Source organism: Papio anubis, chromosome 1 (genome assembly GCF_008728515.1).
Source record: "Papio anubis isolate 15944 chromosome 1, Panubis1.0, whole genome shotgun sequence".
Lineage (NCBI taxonomy): Eukaryota > Metazoa > Chordata > Mammalia > Primates > Cercopithecidae > Papio > Papio anubis.
In genome coordinates, this window is record NC_044976.1 from 75,681,501 (window position 1) to 75,696,473 (window position 14,973).

At 37.8% G+C, this 14,973-nt stretch overlaps 1 protein-coding gene across 1 annotated transcript in view; it reads right to left on the reverse strand.

Moving 5' to 3' along the window:
- The window catches only part of PIGK (phosphatidylinositol glycan anchor biosynthesis class K), a 183,863-nt gene that overhangs the window by 139,340 nt on the left and 29,550 nt on the right, over positions 1-14,973 (reverse strand). The gene's annotated exons all lie outside the window — the stretch shown is intronic.

Here is a 14,973-nt window from a genome sequence, read left to right on the forward strand (position 1 = left end):
GGAAAATCGGGTAACTCCCACCCCAATACTGCGCTTTAAGCAAACAGGCACACCAGGAGATCGCATCCCACACTCTGGCCGGGAGGGTCCCACCACGGAGCCTCCCTCATTGCCAGCACAGCAGTCTGTGATCTACCGCAAGTGCAGCAGCCAGGCTGGGGAGGGGCTCTGCCATTACTGAGGCTTAAGAAACAGAGCTGCTGGGAAGCTCGAACTGGGTGGGTCACAGCAGCTCACAAGGAAACCTGCCTGTCTCTGTAGACTCCACCTCTGGGGGACAGGGCACAGCTACACAACAACAACAACAAAAGCAGCAGAAACCTCTGCAGATGCAAACGACTCTGTCTGACAGCTTGAAGAGAGCAGTGGACTCCCCAACACAGAGGTTGAGATCTGGAGAGAAGGGACAGACTGCCTGCTCAAGTGGGTCCCTGACCCCCAGTAGCCTAACTGGGAGACATCCCCCACTAGGGCAGTCTGACACCCCACACCTCACAGGGTGGGAGTACACCCCGGGAGGAAGCTTCCAAAGCAAGAATCAGACAGGCACCTGCTGTTCAGAACTATTCTATCTTCTCTGCAGCCTCTGCTGCTGGGATGGCCCAGGCAAACAGGGTCTGGAGGACCTCAGGCACCTCCAACAGACTACAGCTGAGGGTCCTGACTGTTAGAAGGAAAAACTATCAAACAGGAAGGACACTCTACACCAAAACCCCATCAGTACCTCAAATTCATCATCAAAAGACCAGAGGCAGATAAAACCACAAAGATGGGGGAAAAAGCAGGGGCAGAAAGCTGGAAATCAAAAATAAGAGTGCATCTCCGCAAAGGAGTAGCCCATCGCCAGCAACGGGATCAAAGCTGGACGGAGAATGACTTTGACGCAGATGAGAGAAGAAGGCTTCCAGTCCACCTCAGAGCTAAAGGAGGAATTACGGTGACTCCAGTGCAAAGAAACTAAAAAATCTTGGAAAAAAAAGTGGAAGAATTGATGGCTAGAGTAATTAATGCAGAGAAGGCCATAAACGAAATGAAAAGATGAAAAACATGACATGAGAATAATGCGGACAAAATGCACAAGCTTCAGTAACAACTCATCAACTGGAAGAAAGAGTATCAAAGGATTGAGGATCAAAATGAATGAAATGAAGCGAAAGAAGAGGAAACCAAAGAAAAGAAGAAAAAGAAATGAACAAAGCCTGCAAGAAGTATGGATTATGTAAAAGACCAAATCTATGTCTGATTGGGGTGCCTGGAAAGTGAGGGGGGAAATGGAAACCAAGTTGGAAAAACACTCTTCAGATATCATCCAGGAGAACTTCCCAACCTAGTAGGGCAGGCCAATTCAAATCCAGGAAATACAGAGAGAACGCCACAAAGATACTCCTCGAGAAGAGCAACCCAGGACACATACTGCTGTGATTCACCAAAGTTGAAATGAAAAAATCTTAAGGGCAGCCAGAGAGAAAGGTCGGGTTACCCACAAAGGGAAGCCCATCAGACTCACAGACTGGCAGAAACTCAAGCCAGAGAGTGGGGCCACATTCAACATTCTTAAAGAAAGCAATTTCAACCCAGAATTTTCATATCCAGCCAAACTGCTTCATATGAAGGAGAAATAAAATCCTTACAGATAAGCAAATGCTTAGGAGATTTGTCACCACCAGGCTTCGCCTTTACAAGAGAGACCTCCCCAAAGCACTCAAACATGGAAAGGAACAACTGGCACCAGCCATTGCAAAACATGCCAAAATGTAAAGACCATCGAGGCTAGGAAGAAACTGCATCAACTAACGAGCAAAAATAAATCCAGTTAATATCATAATGACAGGATCAAGTTCACACATAACAATATTAACTTTAAAATGTAAATGGACTAAATGCTCCAATGAAAAGACACAGACTGCAAACTGGATAAAGAGTCAAGACTCCATCAGTCTGCTGTATTCAGGAGACCATCTCACACGCAGAGACATAATAATGAGGCTCAAAATAAAGTGGGATGGAGGAAGATTTACCAAGCAAATGGAGAACAAAAGTGGGTTAAAAATCCTAGTCTCTGATAAAAACAGACTTTAAACCATCAAAGATCAAAAGAGACAAAGAAGGCCATTACATAATGGTAAAGGGATCAATTCAACAGAAGAGCTAACTATCCTAAATATATATGCACCAATACAGGAGCACCTAGATCTGGCAAGCAAGTCCTTAGGAGAATTTTAAGCAAGAGATCTCTAGACTCCATGCTACAATAATAATGGGAGACTTCAACAACACTCCACTGTCAACATTAGACAGATCAACTTAGACAGAAAGTTAACAAGGATGTCTCAGGAATTGAACTCATCTCTGGCAAGCAGACCTAATAGACACATCTATAGAACTCTCCACCCCAAATCAACAGAAGTATTATTCTTTCTTGCCCACATCAAAATTTCATCTGTTCGACCACGTAATTAAAGTAAAGCACTCCCTCAGCAAAATGCACAAGAACAGAAATTATAACAAACTGTCTCTCAGACCACAGTGCAATCCTCAAACTAGAACTCAGGACTGCAAGTCCTGATCAAACCACTCAACTACATGGAAGTTAAAAACAACCTGCTCCTGAATGACCACACAAGGCTAAATTAAATGAAGGCAGAAATAAAGATGTTCTTGAAACCAATGAGAACAACGACATACAACATACCAGAATCCTGGGACACATTTAAGCAGTGTAGAGGGAAATTTATAGCACTAATGCCCACAAGAGAAAGCAGGAAAGACTAAAATTGACACTCTAACATCGCAATTAAAAAGAACTAGAGAAGCAAGAGCAAACACATTCAAAAAGCTAGCAGAAGGCAAGAAATAACTAAGATCAGAGCAGAACTGAAGGAGATAGAGACACAAAAACCCTCCAAAAAATCCAATGAATCCAGGAGTTGGTTTTGAAAAGATCAACAAAATTGATGGACCACTAGCAGTCTCATTAGCAGAAAAGAGAGAAGAATCAACCCAATCACAATTAAAAATGAGATAGGCGGGATATCACCACTGGACCCTAATAGAAATAAAACTACCATCAGAGAATGCTTATAAACACCTCTATGCAAAATAAACTGAAAATCTAGAAGAAATGGATAATTTCCTGACACTTAAAATCTTCCAAGACTAAACTAGAAGAAGTTGAACTCTGAATAGACCAATAGTAGGCCTCTGTTCGAGGCAATAATTAATAGCCTACCAACCAAAAAGTCCAGGACCAGATGGATTCACAGTTGAATTCCCACCAGAGGTACAAGGAGGAGTTGGTACCATTCCTTCTGAAACTATTCCAATCAATAGAAAAAGAGGGAATCCTCCTAACTCATTTTATGAGGCCAACATCATCCTGATACCAAAGCCTGGCAGAGACACACAAAAAGAGAATTTAGACCAATATCCCTGATGAAATACCGATGCAAAAATCCTCAATAAAATACTGGCAAACTGATTCAGCAACACATCAAAAAGCTTATCCACCATGATCAAGTGGGCTTCATCCCTGGATGCAAGGCTGGTCTAACATTTGCAAATCATCAAACATAATCCAGCTATAAACAGAACCAAAGCACAAGAACCACATGATTATCTCTAATAGATGCAGAAAAGGCTTTTGACAAAATTCAACAGCCCTTCATGCTAAAAATGCTCAATAAATTCGGCATTGATGGAACGCACTCAAAAAATAATAAGAGCTTACGACAAAACCCACAGCCAATATCATACTGAATGGGAAACTGGAAAAATTCCTTTGAAAACTGGCATTAAGACAGGGATGCCCTCTTTCACCACTCCTATTCAACATAGTGTTGGAGGTTCTGGCTAGGCAATTAGGCAAGAGAAAGAAATCAAGGGTATTCAGTTGGGAAAAGAAGAAGTCAACCCGTCCTCTGCAGATGACATGATTGTATATTTAGAAAACCCATTGTCTCAGCCCAAAATCTCCTTAAGCTGATAAGCAACCAACAAAGTCCGTGGATACAAAATTAATGTGCAAAAATCACAAGCATCTCTTATACACCAGTAACAGACAAACAGAGAGCCAAACTCATGAATGAACTTCCATTCAATTGCTTCAAAGACAATCAAATACCTAGGAATCCAACTTAAGTGGATGTAAAGGACCTCTTCAAGGAGAACTACAAAACCACTGCTCAGTGAAATAAAAGAGGACACAAAACAAATGAAGAATATACCACATGCTCATGGATAGGAAGAATCAATATCGAAATGGCCATACTGCCCAAGGTAATTTATAGATTCAATGCCATCCCCATCGTTACCAATGAGTTTCTTCACAGAATTGGAAAAACTGCTTTAAAGTTCATATGGAACCAAAAAAGAGCCCACATCTCCAAGACAACTTAAGTCAAAAGAACAAAGCTGGAGGCATCACGCCACCTGACTTCAAACTATACTACAAGGCTACAGTAACCAAAACAGCATGGTACTGGTACCAAAACAGATAGACCAATGAACAGAACAGAGTCCTCAGAACACACCACACATCTACAGCCATCTGATCTTTGACAAACCTGAGAGAAATGAAATGGGCGACCCTATTTAATAAATGGTGCTGGGAGAATTGCCAGCCAAGGCAGAAAGCTGAAACTGGATCCCGCTCTCTTTACCTTATACAAAAAATTAATTCAAGATGGATTAGGAGACTTAAATGTTAGACCTTTAAAAACCATAAAAATCCTAGAGGAAAACCCAGGGTAGTACCATTCGTGATTACAGTGGCCAAGTAAAGACTGCGTCTAAAATGTGCTAACGGTAAAGCCAAAATTCGACAAATGGGATCTAATTAAACTAAAGCATTTCTGCACAGCAAAGAAACTACCATCAGAGTGAACAGCAACCTACAGAATGGGGAGAAAAATTTTTGCACCACCATCTGACAAGGCTAACATCCAGAACCTACAAAGAACTCAAACAAATTTACAAGAAAAAACAAACAACCCCACTGAAAAGGGCAAAGGATATGAACAGACATTTCTCAAAAGAAGACATTCACAGCCAACAGACACATGAAAATGCCTCATCATCACTGGGCCATCAGGAGCCGCAAATCAAAACCACAATGAGATACCATCTCTCACACCAGTTAGAATGGCTTATCATTCAAAAAGTCAGGCAAACAACAGGTGCTGGAGAGGATGTGGAGAAACAGGAACACTTTTACACTGTTGGTGGGATTGTAAACTAGTTCAACCATTATGGAAAACAGTACATGCATTCTCAAGGATCTAGAACTAGATGCACCATATGACCCAGCTATCCCATTACTGGTATATATACCCAAAGAATTATAAATTATGTTGCTATAAAGACACATGCACATCGTGATGTTTATTGCCCTATTCACAATAGCAAAGACTTCAATCAACCCAAATGTCCATCAGTGACATTGATCAAGAAAATGTGGCACATATACACCATGGAATAATTATGTACGCAAAAGTATTGAGCTGTGTCCTTTGTAGGGACATGCATGCAGCGGAAACCATCATTCTTAGCAAACTGGCCTGAACAGAAAAACTAAAACAATCGCATGTTCTCACTCATGTGGTGGGAACCCAGCAATGAGATCACTTGACTCAGGAAGGGGAACATCGCCATCAATCGCCTATCATGGGGAGGGGGAGGGGAGGGATTGCATTGGGAGTTATACCTGATGTAAATGACGAGTTGATGGGTGCAGCACACCAACATATGGCACAAGCATATATAACAAACCTGCACGTTATGCATGTACCCTACAACTTAAAAGCATAATAATAATAAATTAATTTAAAAAAAAAAAAAAAAAAAAAAAAAAAAAAACAAGAAGAGAGATAAAGACTTTCCCAGACAAACAAAAACTGAGGGAATTTGTCAGCACCAGACCTGTGTTACAAGACATGCTAAAGAGAGTTCTTCAATCTGAAAGAAATGTATGCTAACATGTAACAAGAAACAATCTGCAGGTATGAAACTCATTGGTAAAAGAAAGAAAGAAAACAGACCAATTCAGAATACACCAATAGTGAAATTAGGATAAGTAAATGACCTATATCTTAAATATGAAGATTAAAAGACAAAACCACTAAAAAGAATAATGACAACAATTTATTAAGAGATGCACAATGCAAAAAAAGTAAACTGAAACACAAAAAAAGCCAAAAAGTGGTGAGAGGATGGTATTGAAGTATAGAGTTTGTTGTTTCTTATATTTTCTTTGCAATAAAATATAAGTCACTATCAGTTTAAAATAACCTATTATAAATATAAGAGGGTTTTGTAAGCCTCATGCTAACCATAAAGCAAAAACCTACAATATATATACTCAAAATAAATAGCATGAAATAAAAATGTACTACTAGTGGAAATCACTTAACCACAAAGGAAGAGAGTGAGAGACAAAAAAGGGAAGAATTCACAAAACAGCAAGAAGTCAAGTAACAAAATGGCAGTAGTAAACCCTTACTATGAATAATAACTTTGAATGTAAATGGATCAAATTGTCCAACCAAAAGACATAGAGTGGCAAGATTCAACTGTATGCTATCTACAAGTACTTCACTTAATCTATAAAGACATTCACAGACTAAAAGTGAAGGAATGAAAAAAGATATTTCATGCAAATAGAAACCAAAAAGGAGCAGGGAGACGTGTAGGTTTACTAATATCAGATAAACTAGACTTGAAGCCAAGAGTCATTTTTAAAATGACAAAAAAGAAGGCCATTATTTAATGATAAAGGGGACAGTACAGCAACAATACATAACAATTGTAAATATATATGCACCCAATACTGGAGCACACAAATATGTAAAAAAGTTAATAGACCTAAAGGGAGAGATTGACTACAATAAACAGTAGTAGGAGATTTCAACACCCCCATTTTCAGTGATGACTAGATCACTCAGACAGAAAAGTAACAAAGAAACATTGGAGTTAAACTGAACTCTAGACCAAGGGAACATAACAGATATTTTATGTTATGCTATATTTTATTTTATTTTATGTTACAGATATTACAGAACATTCCATCCAACAGCTGCAGAATACACATTTTTCTCAACAGCACATAGAAGATTATCCAGGACAGATCATATGTTAGGTCCCAAAACAAGTCTTGACACATTTTTTAAAAATCCAAATCATATCAAGTGCATTTCTTACCACAATTATTCCAATTATTCTACCATTCTGGAATAAAACTAGAAACCAGTTTTTTAAAAAGGAACACTGGAAATTGTACAAACTCATGGAAATTAAACAACATACTCCTGAACACTGAATGGGTCAATGAAGAAATTAAAAGGAAATTTAAAATTACCTTCAGACAAATGAAAATGGAAACATGACATACCAAAACCTATGTAATATATCAGCAGTTCTAAGAGCAGTTCTGCAGCAATAAATGCCTACATCAAAAAAGCAGAAAGACTTCAAATAAACAACCTAAAGATCACCTCAAGGAACTAGACAAGCAAAAACAAACCGTACTCATAATTAGTAGAAGGAAAGAAATAATAAAGATAACAGCAGAGTGAAACTGAGACTAAAACAATACAAAAGATTGATGAAGCAAAAATTGCATTCTTGAAATAATAAATGAAATTAACAAAACTTTAGCTAGCCCAAAGAAAAGGGAGAGGACTCAAATAAATAAAATCAGAAACAAAAAAGGAGATATTACAATGGATACCATAGAAATAGAGAATCATGACAGATTATTAGGAATAATTGTATGCCAATAAATTGGGAAAACTAGAAAAAAAAAAAGATTAATTCCTGGGCCCTTACAACCTACCAAGATGAAACCAGGAAGAAATAGAAAACCTGAACAGACCAATAACAAGTAATGAGATTGAAACAGTAACAAAAAGTCTCCCATCAAAGAAAAGCCCAAGATCTGATGGGTTCACCATTGAATTCTACCAAACATTTAAAGAAGAATTAATACCAATTCTACACAAACTATTCAAAAATCTTGAAGAGGAAGGAATACTTCCAAACTCATTCTATAAGGCCAGCATTACCGAGACACCAAAACTAGACAAATACACAATTAAAAAAGAAAACCACAAACCAATTTTACTGATAAACATAGATGCAAAAATTCTTAACAAATTATCAGCAAACTGAATTCAACAACATATTTTAAAAAATCATTCCATCATAGTCAAGTGAGATTTATCTAAGAGATGCAATAATGGTTCAACATATGCAAATCAGTAAACTTGATACACCACACTGACAGAATCAAAAATAAAAATTGTATGATCATTTCAATAAATGCTGAAAAAGTATTTGATAGATTTCAACATTTTTTCCATGATTAAAACTCTCAACTAATTGGGTATAGAGGGAACATACTTCAAAAAAATGAAGGTGATATGTGAAAAACCCACAGCTAACATACTGAATAAAGAAAAATTGACAACCTTTCCTCTAAGATCTGGAACACAACAAGGATCCCCATTTTCACCACTTTTTCAATAGATTACTGGAAGTTCTAGCCAGAAAAATTAGGCAAGAGAAAGAAAATAAAGGACATCTAAATTGGAAAGGAAGAAGTCATCTTTGTTCACAGACGACATGATTTTATGTTTTGAAAACTTTATGATTCCATGAAGAAACTATAATAACTGATAAACAAATTTGGTAAAGTTGCAGGATACAAAATCAACATATAAGAATTAGTAGCACTTCTACATGCCAGTGGAAACAATCTGAAAACAATCAATAAAGTAATCTCATTTATAATAGCTACAAAAAAATTGAAATAGCTAAAAATAAATTTAACTGAAGAAATGAAAGCTCTCTACAAGGAAAACTATAAAACACTGATGAAAGAAGTTAAAGACGACTCACAAAAAATGGAGTGATATCCCATGTTCATGGATTGGAATAATTAATGTTGCTAATATGTCCATACTACCCAAAACAATCTACAGAGTCAATGCAATTGCTATCAAAATACCAATGATATTATTCACAGAAGAATAAAAAAACAATTTTAAAATTTGTGTGGAACCACTAAAGACCCCAAATAACCAAAGCAAACCTGAGAAAAAAAACAAAGCTGGAGGTATTACACGACCTGATTTCAGAATATACTGCAAGGCTATGGTAATAAAAACAGCAGTACTGTCATAAAAACAGACACTTAGGCCCAAAGGAACAGAATAGAGAACCCAGAAATCAATCCACATCGTATTTTTATAACCAACTCATTTTTGACAAAGGTACCAAGAACATACTTTGGGGAAAGAACAAACTCTTGAATACATGGGAAAACTAGATATCCATATCTAATTATCCAGAAAAATAGAACTAGATTCCTATCCTTCACATATTCCAATACCAAATATAAAGGGATGAAAGATTTAAAAATAAGACCTGAAACTATGAAATTACTAAAAGAAAACAGCGAGGAATCACTTCAGGACATTGGTCTGGGCAAAGATGTTTGGGGTAAGACCTCAAAAGCACACACAGTAAAACCCAAAAATAGACAAGTGGGATTACATCAAGCTAAAAATGTTTTACATAGCAAAGAAAACAATCTACAAAGTTAAGAGACAACTTACAGAATGGAAGAAAATATTTGCAAACTATCCATCTGAAAAGTGATTACTAAACAGAATATACAAGGAACTCAAATCAATAAGATAAAAACAAATAATTCAATTTTTAAAATGGGCTAAAGATCTAAACAGACATTTCGCCAAAGCAGACATACAAATGGCAAAGAGGAATATGAGAAAAGTGTTCACTACCACTAATACAAATCAAAACTACAGTGTGATATCGTCTCACCCCAGTTAGAATGGCTACTATCAAAAAGACAAAAAATAACAAATGCTGGCAAAGATGTAGAGAAAGGGGAATGCTCATACACTGTGGGTGGGATAGTAAATTAGTGCTGCCTCTATGGAAAACAGTATGGAAATCTTCAAAAATTTAAAATAAATCCACCATACGATCTGCTGGGTATATATCCAAAAAAGAAAGAAAATCAGTACACCAAAGAGATATTGGAGGAAGAAGCAAAGCAAGATGGCCAAATGGAACCCTCCAGTGATTGTCCCCACTGCAGGAACACCAAATTGAACAAATATCTTTGCAAGAAAACACCTTCATAAGAAACAATAATCTGTTGAGCCTTCACAGTGCCTTGCTTTAACATGATATCAAGGAAAAAGGAACTGAAGAGGATAGGAAAGACAGTCTTGCACTGGCTACAGTACCCATCCCCCCATCCCAGGAAATGCATGGAAAGAAAATCTATGTGCTTGGGGGAGGGAGAGTGAAGTGATTGTGGGATTTTGCATTGGAACTCCATGCTGCCCTATCGCAGAGGAACCCAGCACAGGGAAGAATTCTGCCATTGCCCATGGAGGGATCATATAGAATAGCCTCAGCCAGAGTAGGATCCTCCACTCCAAAGAAGTTCTGGCTAGCTCCACCATTGACTCACTAAAGTGACCTGGAGTCCTGAATATATTTGAAAGGCAGTCAGGCCACAAGGACTGCAGTCTCTAATCAAGTCCTGGTACTGCATTGGGCTCGAAGTCAGTGAACTTGGAGTGTAGCAACCCAGTGAAACATCAGTTGCTACAGCTAAGGGAATGCTTACATCACCCCTCCAACAACTCCAAGCAGTACAGCTCAAGTAGACTCTTCCACTTGCAGAAAAGAGAGGGAAGATTACAGAGGACTTTGCCTTGCAACTTGGGGACCAGCTCAGTCACAATGAACTAAAGCATCAGGCAGATTCCTGAAGTCCCTGATTCCAGGGCCTAGTTTCTGGACAGTACTTCTAGACCAACCCTGTGCCAGAAGGCAACCCAATGCCCAGAAGGAAAAGACCCAGTCCTGGCAGAATTCACCACCTGATGACTAAAGAGCTGTTGTCTTTGAATAAACATCAGTGATAGCCAGGCAATAGTCACCATGGGCCTTGAGCAAGATACAGCACTATGCTGACTTCAGATGTGATCCAGCACAGTCCCAGCTATGGTGGCCAGGGAAGTGCTTGCATCACAACTCCCCCAATTCCAGGCAGCCTAGCATGGAAAGAGAGGCTCCTGTTTGGGGTAAATGAGGGAAGAAAATGAGAGATCCTGCTTGGTAATTCAGGGGATTCTTTTGGATCTTACCCAAGCCCTCTTCGAGCCTGCAAGTGTCACAGTGTTACTGGGCTTGGGGTGCTCTCTAGTCCAGATACAGCTGCAATGACCAGAGACTTAGATGACAACGTTCAATTCTCTTTGAATATCTCAAAAGCCTTCTCAAGAAAGATTGGTACAAATAAGCCCAGACTGTGAAGATAAGAATAAATACCTAACTCTTCAATGCCCAGGCATCAACAAACATCTGTAGGCATCAGGACTATCCAGGAAAACATGACCTCACCAAATAAACTAAATAAGGCACCAGTGACCAAACCTGCAGTGATAGAGATGTGTGAACTTTCACACAGGGAATTCAAAATAGTTACTTTAAGGAAGCTTAACAAACTTCAAGATAACAAAAAAGGAATCCAGAATTCTATTAAAAATTTTTAACAAAGAGATTGAAATTTTTTAAAAAAATTAAGAAGAAATTCCGGAGTGGAAAAATTCAACTGACAAACTGAAAAATGCATCAGAGACTCTAAACAGCAGAATTGATTAAGCAGAAGAAAAAATTAGTGAGCTTCAAGACAGAGTATATGAAAATATATAGTCAGAGGAGAAAAAATAGAAATGAATAAAAAAGAATGAAGCATGCCTACAAGATATAGAAAACAGCATCAAAAGGGCAAACCCTAAGAGTTATTGGCTTTAAAGAAGAGGTAGAGAGATTGAGCTAGAAAGCTTATTCAAATAAATAACAGACCTTTCCAAACCTAGAAGAAGATACCAACATTCAAGTATAAGAAGGTCATAGAACACCAGGAAGATTTAACCCAAATAAGAATATCTCAAGATATTTAATAAACCCTCAAAGGTCAAGGATAAAGAAAGGATTCTAAAGGCAACAAAAGAAAAGAAGCAGATAACATATAAAGAGCTCCAATGTGTCTGGCAGACTTCCCAGTGGAAACCTTATAGTCCCGGAGGTAGTGGCATGACATATTTAAAGTGCTGAAAGAAATAAAACGTTTATCCTAGAATAGTACATCCAGTGAAAATTCCTTAAAACATGAAGAAGAAATAAAGACTTTCCCAGACAAATAAAAGCTGAGTGATTTTGTCAACACCAGACCTATTCTACAAGAAATGCTAAAGGGACTCCTTCAATCTGAAAGAAAGGGTTGTTAATGAGCAATAAAAAATTATCCAAAGTTACAAAACACCGGTAAGAGTAAGTACACAGATAAATACAGAATACTCTAACACTGTAATTGTGATGTGTAAACCACTAATTTACTGAGTAGGAATACTAAAAGACAAACCTCTCAAATACAATAACTACAACAAAGCTTTAAGAGGCAGAGTGTATAAAAAGATAAGAAACAACAAAAAGTTTAAAAAGTCGGGGGAATGGAGTTAAAGTGTAGAACTTTTATTAGTTTTCTCTTTGCTTTTTTGTTTTTGTTGTTTTTCTGTAATCAGAGTTAAGCTGTCATGAGTTTAAAATAATTAGTTATAAGATATCACTTACAAGTCTCATGGTAATCTCAAATTTTAAAAACCTACAACAGATACACAAAAAAATAAACAGCAAGAAATTAAAGCATACTACCCGAGAAAAATCAGTTTTACACAAAGAAACCAGGAAGGAAGGAAAACCAAAATCAACCAGAAAATAAATAAAATGGCAGTAGTACCATATGATCCAGCAATCTCAATACTGGGTTTAAAAAGATAGGAAATTGGTACATCCAAGAGATATCTGCACCCCCACGGGTATTGCAGCACTATTCACAATAGCCAAAATTTGGAATTAACCTAAGTATCCATCAACAGGTGAATGGATAGAGAAAATGTGGTACATATACACCAAGTTTGTCCAACTCATGGCCCATGAGCCATATGTGGCCCAGGATGGTTTTGAATGTAGTCCAACACAAATTCATAAACTTTCTTAAAACATTATGAGGGTTTTTTTTGCGATTTTTTTTAACTCATCAGCTATCGTTAGTGTTAGTGTATTTTAAGTGTGGCCCAAGACAATTCTCCCAGCGTGGCCCATGGAAGCTAAACTGTTGGACACCCCCAAATGGAATATTATTCAGCCTGTCATTTGCAACAACATGAACAGAACTGGAAGACATTGCATCAGGCACAGAAAGACAAATTTTGCATTTTCTCACTCATATTTGGGAGCTAAAAATTAAAACAATGGAACTTATGGAACTAGAAAGTAGAATGATGCTTACCAGAGGCTGGGAAATGTAGCAGGGAGTAGAAGAAAGAGTGGGGATAGTTAATGGGTATAAAAATATAGTTAGAATGAATAAGATCTAGTATTTAATAGCACAACTGGGTGACTTTATTTTTTTTAAGTTCAGGGGTACATGTGCAGGATGTGCAGGTTTATTACATAGGTAAATGTGTGTCAAGGGGGTTTGTAGTACAGATTATTTCATCAGCCAGGTATTAAGCCTAATATCCATTAGTTGGTTTTCCTGATCCTCTCCCTCCTCCCACCCTCTGAGAGACCCCAGTGTGCATTGCTCCCCTCTATGTGTCCATCTGTTCTAATCGCTTAGCTCCTACTTCTAAGTGAGGTCACGTGGTATTTGGTTTTCTGTTCCCACATTAGTTTGCTAAGGATGATGGCCTACAGCTCCATCCATGTTCCTGCAAAGGACATGATCTCATTCCCTTTTATGGCTGCATAATATTCCATGGTGTATATGTACCACATCTTTTTTATCCAGTCTGTTGTTGATGGGCATTTAGGTTGATTCCATGTCTTTGCTATTGTGAATAGTGCTGCTGCAGTGAACACACACGTGCATGTGTCTTTATAATAGAATGATTTCTGTTCCATTGGGTATATACCCAGTAATGGGAGTGCTGGATCAAATGGTATTTCTGTCTCTATGTCTTTGAGGGATCGTCACACTATCTTCCACAATGGTTGAACTAATTTACACTCCCACCAACAGTGAAAAGCATTCCTTTTTCTCCACAACCTTGCCAGTATCTATTATTTTTTGACTTTTTAATAATAGCCATTCTGACTGATGTGAGATGATATCTCATTGTGGTTTTGATTTGCCTTTGTCTAATGATGAATGATACACAACTGGGTGACTTTAGTCAACAATAGTTTATTGTATATTTAAAAATAACTAAAATAGTGGAATTGGAATGGCACTAATATAAAGAAATGATGGATGTTTGAGGTAATGGATACTCCAATTACCCTGATGTGACTATTATACATTGTATGCCTATATCAAAACATCACATGGACTCCATAAATATATGTACCTATTATATACCCATAATAATTAAAAATCCATTAAAAAAAAAGTCCCAGTGCAGTGACTCATTCCTATAATCCTAGCACTTTGGGAGGCCAGGGTGAGAAGATCACTTGAGACCAGGAGTTCAAGACCAGCCTGAGCAACATAGCAAGACTTTGCCTCTAAAAATAAAAATAAAAATAAAACAGGAACAGTGGCAAGCACCCATAACACTAGCTACTTGGGAGGCTGAGGGAGGAGGATCACATGAGTCCAGAAGTTAGAGGCTGCAGTGATCTATGACTGCACCACTGCAATCCAGCCTCAGCAACAGAGTGAGACCCTGTCTCTATGAAAATTTTTTTTAAAAATTTACAGAGGTATCTGCACTTCCATGTTTATTGCAGCATTATTCACAATAGCCAAGATATAGCAGCAACCTAAGTGTCCCTCAATGGATAAATGGATACAGAAAAAGTGGTATATATACACAATGAAATATTATTCAGCCATAAAAAAATAATGAAATCTTGTTATGTGCAGCA